We start from the raw sequence: 16170 nt of genomic DNA on the forward strand, positions 1-16170 counted from the left end.
ATGTATCCTGCAATAACTAGTTCACTGTAGCCAAGTGGAAAGTTATTCTGAAGGCCAGGCCTCTTCTGCTGGAAGCTTGTTAGCTGGAGGCTGAATTAACAGTAGAAAGTTTCCTTTACTCCTGTGCCCTGCAAGACCTAGTTCACTGGAGCCATATGGAACCGTCTTCTGAAGGCCTGGCCTCTTATTAAACTAGCTTGTTTGCTGAAGCCAGAATTATCAGTAGAAACAGTTCATTTCTTGAGTGCCCTGCAATACCTAGTTTGCTTTAGACATGTGGAAACTTCTTCTGAATTCCAGGCCTGTTCTGCCTCTAGCTTGTTAGCTGTAGGTAGAATATTCAGTACAAAGTGTTCATTTCTCATGAGCCCTGCAAAATGTAGTGTGCAGGAGCCATGTGGAACCTTCTTCTGAAGGCCTGGAATCATCTGCCACTAGCATATTTGCTTCAGGCTGAATTATCAGTTGAAAGTGCTCATATCTCGTATGCCCTGCAATACCTTGTTTGCTAGAGCCATGTAGAATCTTCCCCAGAAGGCTTGGCCTCTTTTGCTGCATAATTGTTTGCTGGAGGCTTTATTATCAGTAGAAAGTATTATTTTCTCATGGACCCTGCATTATCTAGCTCACTCGACCCATGTGGAACCTTCTTCTGATGGCCTGACCTCTTCTGCCACAATATTTTTCATGAGAGGGTGAATTGTCATTAGAAACCATTCATTTCTCTGTTGCCCTGCAATAACTAGCAGGCTGGAGTCATGTGCAACATTCCTCCTCATTACTGACCTCCTCTGCCAGTATTTTGCTTGCTGGAGGCTGAACTATCAGTAGGAAGTTTTCATTGCACCTGTGCCCTGCAATGAATATTTTGCTTGAGTGATGTGGACCCTTCTTCTGAAGGCTGGCCTATTCTGCCACTAGCATGTTTGCTGGAGGTTGAATAATCAGTAGGAAGTCTTTTTTTCTCTTGTGCCCTGCAATACCTAGTTCGCTGGAGCCATGTCGAACCTTCTTCTGAAGTCCTGGCCTCTTCTACTGCAAGATTGTTTGCTGAAGGCTGAATTTTTAGTAAAATGTGATCATTTCTCATGTACCCTGCTATACCTAGTTCGCTGGAGCCATGAGTAACCTTCTTTGGAAGCCCTGGCCTGTTCTGCCATCAGCTTTTTTGCTGGTGGCTGAATTATTTGTAGAAAGTGTTCATTTCTCATGTGCCCTGAAATACGTAGTTCTCTGGAGCCATGTAGAACCTTCTTCTGAAGACCTGGACTATTTAGCCAGTAGCTTTTATGCTGGAGGCTGAACTATCTGTAGAAAGGGTTCATTTCTCATGGACCCTGCAGTACCTCATTTTCCTGAACCACGGGGTACCTTCTTCTGAATGCATAACGTATTGTGCCACAAGCTTGTATGTTGGAGGCTGAGTTATCAGTAGAAAGTGTTCATTACTCATGTGATCTTCAATACCTATTTCACTGGAGCCATGTGGAATCTTCCTCTGAAGGCCTGGCCTCTTCTGCCCCTAGCTTTGTTTGGTCGAGGCTGACTTATCAGTAGAAGGTGCTGATTTCTCCTGTGCCCTGCAATAACTAGTACACTGTAGACAAGTGGAACCTTTTTCTGAAAGCCTGGCCTCTTTGGTCGCAAGCTTGATTGCTAGTGACTGAATTATCAGTTGAAAGTGTCCTTTTGTCATGTGCCCTGCAAGGTCTAGTTCTCTGGAGCCAATTGGAACCTTCTTCTGTAGGCCTGGCCCCTTCTTAGACTACCTTGTATGCTGAAGCCTAAATTATCAGAAGAAACTGTTCATTTCTCATGTGCCCTTTAACACCTAGTTGGCTTTAGACATGTGGAACCTTCTTCTGAAGGCCAGGCCTATTCTGCCATTAGCTTGTTTGCTGTAGGTAGAATATTCAGTACAAAGTGTTCATTTCTCATGTTCCCAGCAAAACCTAGTTCGCTAGAGCCATGGGGAACCTTCTTCTGAAGGCCTGGCCGCTTCTGCTGCAAGATTGTTTGCTGGAGGCTGAATTATCAGTATAAAGTGTTCATTTCTCGTGTGGCCAGCAATTCCATATTCACTGGAGCCACATGGAACCATCTTCGAAAGGGCTGGCCTCTTCTGCCACTTGCTTGATTGCAGGAGGTTGAATTATCAGTAGAAACTGTTCATTTCTCATGTCACATATAATACCTAGCTTTCTGCAGCCAAGTGGATTATTCCTCTTTTGCTGCTAGCTTGTTTGCTGGAGGCCAAATTATCAGTAGAAAGTGTTCATTTCTTGTGCGTCCTTCAACACCTACTTCACTGGAGCCATGTGGAACCTTCTGAATTCCAGGCCTCTTTTGCCACTAGCTTGTTTGCTGAAGACTGAATTATCAGTAGAAAGTGTTTATTTCTCCTGTGTCCTGCTGTAACTATTTGACTGGACCCATGTGGAAGCTTCTTCTGAATGTCTGGCCTCTAATGATGCAGGCTTGTATACTGAGGGCTTAATAATCAGTAGAAACTGTTCATTTCTCCTCTGCCCTGCAATACGTCATTGGTTGGAGCCATGTGGAACCTTCATCTAAAGACTTGAACTCCTCTGCCACTAGCTAGTTTGCTGGAGACTGAAGTTTAAGTATAAAGTGTTCATTTATTGTGTGCCCTGCAATCACTATTTTGCTGGAATGATGAGGATGCTTCTTCTGAAGTCTGGCCTGTTCTGCCACTAGCATGTTTGCTGGAGGTGTAATAATCAGTAGAAAGTCTTTATTTCTCATGTGCCCTACCATACCTAGTTCGCTGGAGCCATGTCGAACTATCTTCTGAAGTCCTGGCCTCTTATGCTGCAAGATTGTTTGCTGAAGGGTGAATTTTCAGTAAAAAGTGTTCATTGCTCATGTCCCCTGCAATACCTAGTTTGCTGGAGCAATACAGAGCCTTCTTTGGAAACTCTGGCCTGTACTGCAGTAAGCTTTTTTTGCTGGAGGCTGAATTATTTGCAGAAAGTATTCATTTCTCATGTGCCCTGAAATACGTAGTTTGCTGGAGCCATGTAGAACCTTCTTCTGAAGACCTGGGCTCTTCTGCCAGTAGCTTTTTTGCTGGAGGCTGAATAATCAGTAGAAAGTGTTCATCTCTCATGTGCCCTGCAATACCTAGTTCACAGGAGCCATGTGGAAACTTCCTCTGAAGGCCTGGCATCTTGTCCCAATATCTTATTTGCAGAACATTGAATTGTCAGTAGAAAGTCTTCAGTTTTCGTGTGCCCTGCAATTCCTAGTTCGCTGGAGTCATGTCGCACCTTCTGAAGGCCTGTCCTCTTCTGCTGAAACATTGTTTGCTGGAATTTTTACTATCAGTAGAAAGTGTTCATTTCTCATGTACCCTGCAATACCTAGTTCACTGGAGCCATCTCGTACATACTTCTGAAGGCCAGGCCTTTTCTAGCACTAGATTTAATGCTGGAGGCTATACTATCTGTAGAAAGTGTTCATTTTTCATGGGTCTTGAAATACTTCATTTCCTGGATCCATGGGGACCTTCTTCTGAATTCCTGGCCTATTCTGCCACAAGCTTGTCTGCTGGAGGCTGAATTATCAGTAGAAAGTGATCATTACTCATGTGATCTTCAATGCCTATTTCACTGGAGCCATGTGGAACCTTCCTCTGAAGGCCTGGTCTCTTCTGCCCCTAGCTTTGTTCGGTCGAGGCTGAATTATTAGTAGAAGGTGTTGATTTTTCCTGTGCCCTGCAATAACTAGTTCACTGCGGACAAGTGGAACCTTCTTGTGAAAGCCTGGCCTCTTCAGTCGCAAGATGGATTACTAGTGACTGAATTATCAGTTGAACGTGTCCTTTTGTCATATACCCTGGAAGGTCTAGTTCGCTGGAGCCAATTGGAACCTTCTTCTGTAGGCCTGGCTCCTTCTATTACCTTGTTCGTTGAAGCCTGAATTATCAGAAGAAACTGTTCATTTCTCATGTCCCATGTAACACCACAATTGCTGCTGCCAAGTGGAACATTCCTTGGAAGTTCTGGCTTACTCTGCTACTAGCTTGTTTGCTGGAGGCCCTATTATCAGTAGAAAGTGTTCATTTCTTCTGTGTCCTGCAATACCTACTTCACTGGAGCCATGTGGAAGCTTCTTCTGAATTCCTGGCCTATTCTGCCACAAGCTTATTTGCCCGAGACTGAGTTATCAGTAGAAACTGTTCATTTTTCAAGTGCCCTGCAATACGTAGTTGGCTGTTAGGCATGTGGTACGTTCCTCTAAAGACTTGAACTCCTCGGCCACTAGCTAGTTTGCTGGAGGCTGAAGTTTCTTTAGAAAGTGTTCATTTCTCGTGTGTCCTGCAATACCTATTTCACTGCAGCCATGTAGAATCCTCTTCTGAAGGCCTGGCCTCTTCTTCCACTAGATGGTTGCTGTAGCCAAGTGGAAAGTTCTTCTGAAGACCAGGCCTCTTCTGCTGAAAACTTGTTAGCTGGAGGCTGAATTAACAATAGAAAGTTTCCTTTTCTCCTGTGCCCTGCAAGGTCTAGTGTGCTGGAGCCATTTCATACCTTCTTCTGAAGGCCTAGACTCTTATTAAACTAGCTTGTTTGCTGGAGTCAGAATTATCCATAGAATCAGTTTATTTCTTGAGTGTCCCGCAATACCTAGTTAGCTTTAGACATGTGGAAATGTCTTCTGAAGGCTAGGCATATTCTGCCTTCAGCTTCTTAGCTAGAGGTAGAATATTCAGTACAAAGTGTTTATTCCTCATGAGCCCTGCAAAACCTAGTGGGCAGGAGCCTTGTGGAACCTACTTCTGAAGTCCAGGCCTCTTCTACCAGTAGCTTTTATGCTGGAAGCTGAACTATCTGTAGAAAGGGTTCATTTCTCATACGCCCTGCAATACTTCATTTCCCGGACCCATGGGGTACCTTCTTCTGAAAGCATGAAATATTGTGTCAAAAACTTGTCTGTTGGAGGCTGAATTATCAGTGGAATGTGTTCATTACTCATGTGATCTTCAATACCTATTTCACTGGAGCCATGTGGAACCTTCCTCTGAAGTCCTGGCCCCTTCTGCTCCTAACTTTGCTTGGTTGAGGCTGAATTATCAGTAGAAGGTGTTGATTTTTCCTGTGCCCTGAAATAAGTAGTTCACTGCAGACAAGTAGAACCTTCTTCTGAAAACCTGGCCTCTTCTGTCACAAGATGGATTGCTAGTGACTGAATTTTCAGTTGAAAGTGTCCTTTTCTCATTTGCCCTGCAAGGTTTAGTTTGCTGGAGCCAATTGGAACCTTCTTCTGTAGGCCTGGCCCCTTCTTCCATTAGGCTGATAGCCTAAATTATCAGAAGAAACTGTTCATTTCTCATGTCTGCTAGAGGCAGAATAAGCCTAGGGTTCAGAAGATGTTTCCACATGTCTAAAGAGAACTAGGTATTGTGGGGCACTCGAGAAATGAACTGTTTCTGATGGCCTGGCCTCTTCTGCTACAAAATTCTTTGCTGTAGGGTGAATTTTCAGTAGAAATTGTTCATTTCTCTGTTGCCCTGCAATAGCTAGTTGGCTGGAGGCATGTGGAACCTTCCTCTACAGGCCTGACCTCCTCTGCCACTAGCTTGTTTGCTGGAGGCTGAACTATCCGTAGGAAGTTTTCATTGCTCCTGTGCCCTGCAATCACTATTTCGCTGGAGTGATGTGGACCCTTCTTCTGAAGGCTCTCCTGTTCAGCCAGTAGCCTGTTTGCTGGAGGTTGGATAATCAGTAGAAAGGCTTTATTTCTCATGTGCCCTGCAATACCTAGAGCGCTGGAGTCATGTCGAACCTTCTTCTGAAGCCCTGACCACTTCTGCTGCAAGATTGTTTGCTGAAGGCAGAATTTTCAGTAAAAATGTTCATTTCTCATGTCCCCTCCAAGACCTAGTACGCTGGAGCCATGGGGAGCCATCTTCGGAGTTCCTGGCCTGTTTTGCTGTAAGCTTTTTGGCTGGAGGCTGAATTATTTGTAGAAAGTGTTCATTTCTCGTGTGCCCTGAAATACATAGTTGGCAGGAACCATGTAGAACCTTCTTTGGAAGACCTGGGCTTTTCTGCCGCTAGTTTTATTTTTTTGTTGTTGTTTATTTGTTTTTCTTTTCTTTTTTTTTTTTTTTGACTGGAGGCTGAAATGTTAGTAGAAAGTGTTCATTTCTCATGTGCCCTACAATACCTAGTTCACTGGAGCCATGTGGAACCTTCCTCTGAAGGCCTGACCTCCACTTCCACTAGCTAGTTTTCTGGAGGCAGAACTTTCAGTAAAAAGTCTTCATTTCTCATGTGCCCTGCAATACCTTGTTCACTAGAGCCAGGTGGAACCTTCTTTCTGAAAGCCTAGCCTGTTCTGCTTCAAAATTGTTTGCTCGAGGCTTTATTATCAGTAGAAAGTATTCATTACTCATGTACCCTGCAATACCTAGTTTCCTGGAGTCATGTGGAAACTTCTTCTGAAAACCTGGCTTCTTCTGCCACTTGCATTTTGCTGGAGGTAGAACTATCAGTGGAAAAGTGTTTATTTCTCATGTGCTCAGCAATACCTAGTCTGCTGGACCCATGTGCTGAAGGTGTGGCCTCTGTGTGTGTGTGTGTGTGTGTGTGTGTGTGTGTGTGTGTGCATTTTAATGTATGAATTTAATTTTCTCTCAAACAGTTAAGGAAAGGCAGAACCAGGAAATCTCATACATCATAATACAATGAAGAAATAATACTTTCATAGAATTATCCTTAGGTGGAGTTTAAACTGTCAGAAATAGACTTTATTGAACCACACATATGAAGAGCCTACAAATCAAACTGACAAGGAGATCTCAACTGTAACAAAATCTGAGAGAAGCTGAAAAGCATTTGGTTTCTGTAATCTCTACAAATAATTTTAGGAGCAGAGATTTCTGCTCTGAACTGTTGACTAAAATACAAAAAACTATCACTTTGTGTAATGGTGCTGATTTCCTTGGCATTTTAATTTTGGGGCTTATTTCCCTTTTCTTTCTCAAATGCTGCTATCTGATTAACTATATTGAGTAAATTTTGAGGTAAATTTTTTTAACTTTGCTTTCTGATTGCTCTTTACTATTTAGTTCATCTTCTGGAGCCTCTGTTTTAATATCCTTCCCATAACTGTCCTCTCTTTCATATTCTCCTTGATTGGTATTTAATCAGTATTTTTGCTCATGTCTACTGAAATCACGTGATCCAGGGTAAGTGTATTTTCTGTATTTTTAAACTGACTTCCAAGAGTAGTCTGAGCTTCCTGGTGAACTGAAATACCTCATGGAACATGGCTCTGACTTTCTATGGTGCTCTTTTCTTCCATCTGTATCCTTTTCAACTCTCTTAAAACCACACATTTTTATCTTGTCTTCTGAATTCCTACAGAAGGAATCTGAGAAATGTCTTCTACCAGGAAATTTTCTTTCTGATTTGTATGGCTTTTCTGTGTTGCTACTGCTATTACCTGCTTGGGTTTTACAACTATTATAAAAATCTCTTGGATCTTCAGACCTACCTCCAAAATCGTCCAGTATTTCAACTGAAGATGAAAAAAGAGGGCATCTATTTCTCTCTTTTACCTCTTTTTTGATACTGTAACCTGTCCTATTTTCCAGTAGTTTCCAGTAGTTGGTTAAGAAAAGATGCTGAGGTGTTAGTTGGGATTGGGTAGCAATCTTCTTTTCTATTCTGATCTATCTGACCTGAGAATGCCCTAGATGAGTGCCTTTTGGAACCATGAAAGGATTCTGAACGGTTTCTCTTATGTTTCCTGTGCCTTTTGTGAACAGATGAGGAAGATGATGACGAAGAAACAGATTCATCAGCAGAAGAAGCACTTGAGGAAGAAGTTGATTTTCTTCTTTTCTTCTTTAACCTTTTCTCTTTTAAGAGCTTATGCAACTTTTCTGCATTTGTTTCTATTTTCTTTGTTTTATGCTTTTGTTCCTTTTCAGCTTGTTTTTCTCTCATTTACAAAGATTTCTGCATATATTTATGACATTTATGCAAAGCATCCTTTGCATCTTTGAATGTGTCATCCAAAGTTAAGCTTTCTTATAGTAACTTTCAGCATTTAAGAACTTTTCTTCTTCTAACTGCCCTCCTCTTTCTACAAGTATCTGGCAGAGGTATTTTCTTGCATTCCTGTGAGTTGAACAGTTTTCTAAAGCAAGTTCAAAATCATCTATTGCTTTGTTCAGACTTCTTTTCATTGCATATAATGCTCCATGAGCTACCAAAGCTTCTACATTTTGTTTGTCTATTTCCAGAGCTTTATTGTATTCATTCATAGCATCCACATGTCATCCAACATTAAAATAATCAACTCCAGTTCTATAGCCTCTGAGTTTAGCACAATTTCCCTTTACACTTCAGAGAATACTGATTTACTATACCTTTGTAGGCCTCTCATTAAAGATGGTGGGTTAGATTCATCTATTCCTAGTTTTTCAAGAAGGAATTAAACTACTCCTGGATTAACAAACCCCAAGGAACTCTGTATGAAATTTTCATAGGATTCCAAAGAATTGCTATTTAGTTCAATACTCCTCCTGTAATACAAAGGTAGCTCTTCAGAGCCAATTATACCTAATTTAATTCCAGATAGGTGTGGTGGAAGAGATGAACTACAAAGTGATACTGCAAGCTTTTCAAGGTATCTATCAACATCTTTGATTTCAGCTCAAATGATGTCACCAGTGTGGTAATATGATAAAGGATCCCCATGGTTACTGTGAGAAGGCACATCTCTTAATGGACAAAGAGCTGTGATTTCTAAGTGGAATAAATCTCTCATGATGCCACATCTGAAACAAATCAGTACCATAAAAAAAAAAACAAATTCTCAATGGAACTAATTCTTCCAATCACTATATCCCCATGCTCAATATCTCGGAAAAGCAGTTCTCTCCAGTCCACACTAGGTATTTCCATGAACTGTTCTAACAGTGGCATGATTGCATAATGATCTTCACTGTCTTCATTAACTTTAGAAGCTGCAGGCGCATCTGACTTCCATGTAAGTGCAAAAAGCAGATCCGCTTTTTTGGAGATGAATTTCTGAAATTCAATATTGTCAGTTCTCTTCTCTTTTCTGCCTTGTAACTGCTGCTGGGATGGCGGGCCCCAGGCAGGCTCAGCTGCCGAGCCTAGGAGGCTCCAGAAATGTGGACTGTCCTGCTGTTTGCTCCGCAGCAGGGAGAGCAGAGACTGGCCATGGCAATTCAGCAACTGCCGCAGGAGGTACTGGTCCATGGCTGGAGACGGCTGGGCCTGGAAGCCAGCAGGCTGCCAGCCCCCTGCTCTGTGCCCACCACTTGAGTCCCGAGGCCCAGATGGAGGCAGCAGCCTGGAGGCCTCTGGAAACACACTGCAGTCCCCTACATGGTTGCCTCCCGGAAGTCGAAGGCTTGGCCTCTTATACCACAAGCTTGTTTGGTGGAGGCAGAATAATCAAAAGAAAGTGTTCATTTCTCATGTGCCCTGCAATACCTACTTTGCTGGCCCCATGTGGGACCAACTTCTAAATTCCTAGACTTCTGCCACTAGCTTGTTTGCTGGAGACTGAACTTTCAGTAGAAAGTCTTCATTTCATGTGTTCCTTTCTATAACTACTTCGCTAGAGCCATGTGGTACCTTCTTCTGAAGGGCTGGTATCTGTTGCCAAAACTTGTTTGCTGGAGGCTGAATTTTCAGTAGAAGGTCTTCATTTCTCATGTGCCCAGCAATACCTAGTACACTAGAGACATGTTGAAAATTGTTTTGAAGACATGGCCACATCTGCTGCTAGCTAGTTTGCTGAATTATCAGTGGAAAAATCTTCATTAGTAGAGGCCCCTGCAATACCTAGTTCACTGGAGCCATGTGGAACCTTCTTCTGAAGGCCTTGCCTCTTCTGCCACTAGCGTGATGGCAGGAGGTGGAAATATCTGTAGAATTTCTTCATTTCTTGTATGCCCTGCAATAGTAATTTCGCTGGAATCTTGTGGAACCTTGTTCTGAAGGACTGGCCTATTTTACTGCTAGCTTCATTGCATTAGGCTTCATTATCAGTGGAAAGTCTTCATTTCTCATGTGGTCTGCAATACCTAGTTCACTGGAGACACAGGGAACCATGTTCTGAAGGCCTGGTCTATTATGCTGCTAGCTTGTGTGAAGGAGGCTGAATTATCAGTAAAAAGTCATCATTTCTCATGTCACAAGCAAAAAATAGTTTGCTAGAGACATGTGAAATCTTCTTCTGAAGGCCTGGCCTCTTCTTCCATGAGCATGTTTGCTGAAAGCTGAATTATCAGAAGAAAGTCTTCATTTCTAGTGTGCCCTGCAATACCTTGTTCGCTGGAGCCATGTCGAACATTATTCTGAAGGCCTGGCTTCCTTTCTGCTAGCTTATTTGCTGGAGGCTGAATTATCAGTACAAAGTGTACATTGCTCATGTTTCCTGCAATACCTAGTTCGCTAAAGCCATGTGGAACCTTCTTCTGAATTTCTGCCCTATTCTGCCACAAGCTAGTTTGTTGGAGACTGAATTATCAATAGAAAATATTCAATCCTCATGTGTCCTGCAATAAATAGTTCTCTGGAGCCATGTGTAAAATTCTTCTGAAGGCCTGTCCTCTTCTGACGCAAGCTTGTATGCTGGAGGCTTAATTATCAGTAGAAAGTGTTCATTTCTCGTGCGCCCTGCAATAGCTAGTTGGCTGGAAACATGTGGAATCTGTTTCTGAAAGCCTGGCCTCTTCTTCCACTAGACTGTTTGCTGGAGCCTGAACTGTCAGTATAAAGTGTTCATTTCTCGTGTGCCCTGCAATACCTAGTTCGCTAGAGCCAAGTGGAACCTTCATCTGAAGGCCTGACCTCGTCTGCCACTAACTTGCTTGCTGGAGGCTGAATTATCAATACAAAGTGTTTATTTCTCCTGAGCCCTGCAATACCTAGTTTGCTGGAGCCATGTGGAACCCTCTTCTGAAGGACTGGCATATTTTGCCACTAGCTTTTTTGCTGGAGGCTGAATTTTCAGTAGAAAGTGTTCATTTTTTGACAGTGTTGCAATACCTAGTTAGATAGAACCATATGTAACCTTCTTATGAAGGCTTGGCCACTTCTGCCACTAACTTTTTTGCTGGAGTTAGAATAATCAGTACAAAGTGTTCATTTTTCATGTGCGCTGCATTATCTAGTTCACTTGAGTCACGTGGAACCTTCCTCTGAAATCCTGGCCCTTTCTACCACTTGCTTCTATGCTGAACGCTGAATTATCAGTAGAAAATGTTCATTTCTCATATGCTCTGCAATACCTAGTTCGCTAGAGCCATGTGTAACCTTGTTCTGAAGGCCTGGCCTCTTCTGCCACAATATTGTTTCCTGGGGGCTTTATTATCAGTAGAAAGTGTTCATTATTCATGTTCCCTGCAATTCCTAGTTTGCTGGAGCCAGGTGGAACCTTCTTCTGAAGACCTGGCCTATTCTGCCACTAGGTTGTTTCCTGGAGGCTGAATTATCAGTAGAAAGTGTTCATTTCTTGTGTGCCCTGCAGTACCTAGTTTGCTAGAGCCATGTGGAACCTTCTTCTGAATCCTTGGCCTCTTCTGCTGCAAGCTTGTTTGCTGGAGGCTGAATTATCAGTAGAAAGTGTTCATTTTTCAAGTACCCTGCAATAACTTGTTTGCTGGAGCCATGTGAAACCTTCTTCTGAAGGCCAGGACCTTCTACCTAAAGCTTGTTTACTGGAGGCTAAATTATCAGTAGAAACAGTTCATTTCTCTTCTGTCCTGCGATATGTAGTTGGCTGGAGACATGTGGAAGCTTCTTCTGAAGGCCTGGCCTCTTCTTCCACTAGATTATTTTCTGGAGGATGATCTATCAGTAGAAACTGTTCATTTCTAGTTCAGTAGAGACATGTGGAACCTTCTTCTGAAGGCCTTGCCTCTTTTGCCACAATATTGTTTCCTGGAGTCTTTATTATCAGTAGATGTTGTTCATTACTCATATGTCCTGCAATACGTAGTTCGCTGTAGGCATGTAGAACCTTCTTCTTAAGGCCTGGCCTCTTCTGACCCAAGGTTGTATGCTAGAGGCTGAATTATCAGAAGAAACTGGTCATTTCTCATGAGCCCTGCAGTACCTAGTTTGATGAAGACATGTGGAACCTTCTTCTGAAGGCCTGGCCTATTCTTCCACTACATTGTTTGCTGGAGTCTGAACTATCAGTAGAAAGTATTCATTTCTCATGTGCCCTGCAATACGTAGTTCGCTGGAGCAATGTGGAACATTCTTCTGAAGGCCTGGCCTCTTAAGCAGCAAGCATATTTGCTGGAGGTTGAATCATCAATAGAAAGTGTACACTGCTTGTATACCCTGCAATACCTAGTTCAGAAGAGACGTGGAACTTTCTTCTGAATTCCTGGCCTATTCTGCCAATATCTTGTGTGCTGGAGTCTGAGTTATCAATAGAAAGTGTTTATTTCTCGTGTGCCCTGTAATACCTAGTTCACTGGAGCCATGTGTAACCTTCTTCTGAAGGCCTGGCCTCTTCGACTGCAAGCTTGTTCTCTGAAGGCTGAATTATCAGTAAAAAGTGTTCATTTCTTGTTTGCCCTGCAATACATAGTTCGCTGGAGTCATGATGAATATTTTTCCAAAGGCCTGGCCTCTTCTTCAATTTGCTTGTTTGCTAGAGGCTGAATTATCAGTAGAAACTGTTCATTTCTCAGGTGCCTTGCAATAACTAGTTTGCTGGAGCCATTTGGAACCTTCTTCTGAAGGCCTGTCCCCTTCTACCACTTGTTTGTTTGCTGAATGCTGACTAATAAGTAGACAGTCTTCATTTCTCGTGTGTCCTGCAATACCTAGTTTGCTGGAGCCATGTGGAACCTTCTTCTGAAGGCCTGGCCTCTTCTGCCACAAGCTTGTTTTCTGAAGGTGGAATTATTAGTAAAAAGTGTTCATTTCTCATATTCCTGGCAAAGCCTAGTTCGCTGGATCCATATCGAACTTTCTTCTGAAGGCCTGGCCTCCTCTTCCACTAGATTGTTTGCAGGAGGATAAATTAACAGTTGATAGTGTTTATTTCTCGTGTGCCCTGCAATACCCAGTTCACTGGAGCCATGTCAAAACGTCTTCTGAAGGCTTGGTCTATTCTTCCACTGTCTTGTTTCCTGGAGGCAGAACTATCAATAGAATCTGTTCATTTCTCATGTGCTCCGCAATACCTAGTTCTCTGGAGACATGTGGAACATTCTTCTTAAGTCCTGGCCTCTTTTTCCACTTTAGTGTTTGCTGGAGGCTGAACTATCAGTAGAAAGTGTTCATTTCTCGTCTGCACTGCAATACCTATTTCGTTGGAACCATGAGGACCCTTCTTCTGAAGGCCTGGTCTCTTCTACTGCTAGCATGTTTGCTGGAGGTTGAATAATCAGTAGAAAGTCTTCATTTCTCGTGTGCCCTGCAATGCCTAGTTTGCTAGAGCCTTGTGGGACCTTCTTCTGAAGACCTGAGCTCTTCTGCCACTAGCTTCTTTGCAGGAGGCTGAATTATCAGTAGAAACTGTTCATTTCTTCTGTTCCCTGTGATATCTAGTTTGCTGGAGCTATGTGTAACTTCCTCTGAAGGCCTGGCCTCTTCTGCCACTAGCTTGTTTGCTGGAGGCTGAATTATCAGTAGAAAGTGTTCATTTCTCGTGTACCCTGCAATACCTACTTCACTGGACCCATGTGGAACCTTCTTCTGAATTCCTGGCCTCTGCTGCCACTAGCTTGTTTGCTGGAGAATGAATTTTCTGTAAAAAGTCTTTGTTTCATGTGTGCCCTTCAATACTTAGTTTGCTGGAGCCATGTGGAACCTTCTTCAGAAGGGCTGGCATCTTTTGCCACCACCTTGTTTGTTTGAGACTGAATTATCAGTAGAAGGTATTTATTTCTTGTGTGCCCTTCAATACCTAGTATGCTGGAGATATGTGGAACATTGTTTTGAAGTCCTGGCCACGTCTGCTGCTAGCTTGTTTGCTTTAGGATGAATTGTCACTTCAAAGTTTTCATTTCTCATTTTCCCTGTGAGAGCTAGTTCACTGGAGCCATACGGAACCTTCTTCTGAAGGTCTGGCCTCTTCTGCCATTAGCTTGTTTGATGCAGCCTGAATTATCAGTGGAAAATTTTCATTAGTAGAGTCCCCTGCAATACCTAGTTCACTGGAGCCATGTGGACCCTTCTTCTGAAGGCCTTGTCTCTTCTGCCAGTAGCTTGATTTCTGGAGGCAGAATTATCAGTAGAAAATCTTCATTTATTCTATCCCCTACAATATCTATTTCACTGGAACCATGTGGAACTTTGTTCTGAAGGGCTGGTCTATTCTGCCTCTAGTTTCCTTGCTGGAGGCTTCATTATCAGTAGAATGTCTTCATTTCTCGTGTGGTCTGCAATACCTAGTTCGCTGGAGACATGGGGAACCATGTTGTGAAGGCCTGGTCCCTTATGCCACTAGCTTGTGTGCTGGAGGCTGAATTTTCAGTAAAAAGTCATCATTTCTTGTGTTCCAAGCATAAAATAGTTCACTGAAGCCATGTGAAATCTTCTTCTTAAGGCCTGGCTTCTTCTTCTGCTAGCTTTTTTGATGCAGGCTGTATTATCAGAAGAAAGTTTTTATTTCTAGTGTGCCCTGCAATACCTTGTTCGCTAGAGCCATGTTGAACATTATTCTGAAGGCCTACCCTCTTTTGCCCATAGCTTGTTTTCTGGAGGCTGAATTATCAGTAGAAAATGTTCATTTCCTCTTGACTGTCCTTCCAGGCTGCAGGAAACAGGTCCAACTAGAAGCCTCTGGTCAGCAAGGGACTCTGAGGGAGGGTCATCTCTCACCCCACCCCACTTCCAGTCTCCCCAGACTGACTCCACCTCCTTGACTGTCCTTCCAGGCTGCAGGAAACAGGTCCAACTAGAAGCCTCTGGTCAGCAAGGGACTCTGAGGGAGGGTCATCTCTCACCCCACCCCACTTCCAGTCTCCCCAGACTGACTCCACCTCCTTGACTGTCCTTCCAGGCTGCAGGAAACAGGTCCAACTAGAAGCCTCTGGTCAGCAAGGGACTCTGAGGAAGTGTCATCTCTGATTCCCACCCCACTTCCTGTCTCCCCAGCCTGACTCCACCTCCTTGGTAGGTAGATAGAAATTTTCTGTAGCTTTTTTTTTCTTTTTCTTTTTCCCCTTGGAGCCCATCTATTTTATTGCTAATTTATCTGCCTCTCTTCACAGACTGTCCTTCCAGGCCACAGGCAACAGGTCCAACTAGAAACCTCTGGCGAAATGACAGACAAAGAGTTTAGAACATTCATGGTGACCAAATTCTATGAACTGGAACAGAAAAGAAACAATGAATTGCAGGAAATTAGGAAGTCCTTCCAGGATATGAAGGAAGAAATGGATACTCTGAGAAAAAATCAGGTGTAACTATTAGAGATAAAGTCTATAATACAAGAAATCAAAAACTCTCTGGAAAGTATTAAGAGCCGATTAGACCATGCTGAAGATCGAATCTCTGATGTAGAAGACAAAACTTCTGACTTAGAAAAAAACACCAAAAAGATCAAGAAAGTAACAAATAAAGAACATGAGGATAATATATGAGAAATACTAGACTCCATCAGACGCCCAAACATCAGAATAATTGGCATCCCAGAAGGTGAAGAAACTAATAGTGGAATGGAAAATCTATTCCATGAAATCCTGGAAGAAAATTTCCCAAGTATAGGGAGGCACTCAACCATCTACACCCAAGAAATACAAAAGTCCCCAAATAGAATCAACCCCAGTTCTTCCCCAAGGCACATCTTAGCCAGGGTGCCTAAGACCACAGATAAATATGATTCTAAAACTGGCAAGAGAGAAACAAGAAGTAACTTACAAAGGTCATCCCATCAGACTAACACCAGACCTCTCATCAGAAACAATGCAAGCAAGGAAAGATTGGGAAGATGTATTGAAAGTGTTAAGAGAGAAACAATTTCAGCCGAGACTATTATGTCCTGCAAGATTATACTTCATATAGAAAAAAAAGATTAAAATCTTCTCAGACAAAGAAAACCTGAAAGAATTAGCCAACACCAGACCAGCTCTTCAAGAAACCCTGAAGAAAGTACTGTTCCAGGAAAACTAAAGAATAAACAGACAGG

General features: G+C 42.8%; 1 pseudogene; it reads right to left on the reverse strand.

Annotated features, from left to right (window-relative positions):
* Positions 1 to 6977: 6977 nt before the first annotated feature.
* LOC102470900 (tetratricopeptide repeat protein 14 pseudogene) lies at positions 6978 to 9263 on the reverse strand (annotated as a pseudogene).
* Between the last annotated feature and the right edge of the window lie 6907 nt (positions 9264 to 16170).

The sequence above is a fragment of the Tupaia chinensis genome, unplaced genomic scaffold (genome assembly GCF_000334495.1).
Source record: "Tupaia chinensis unplaced genomic scaffold, TupChi_1.0 Scaffold000037_22, whole genome shotgun sequence".
NCBI classification, from domain to species: Eukaryota; Metazoa; Chordata; class Mammalia; order Scandentia; family Tupaiidae; genus Tupaia; species Tupaia belangeri.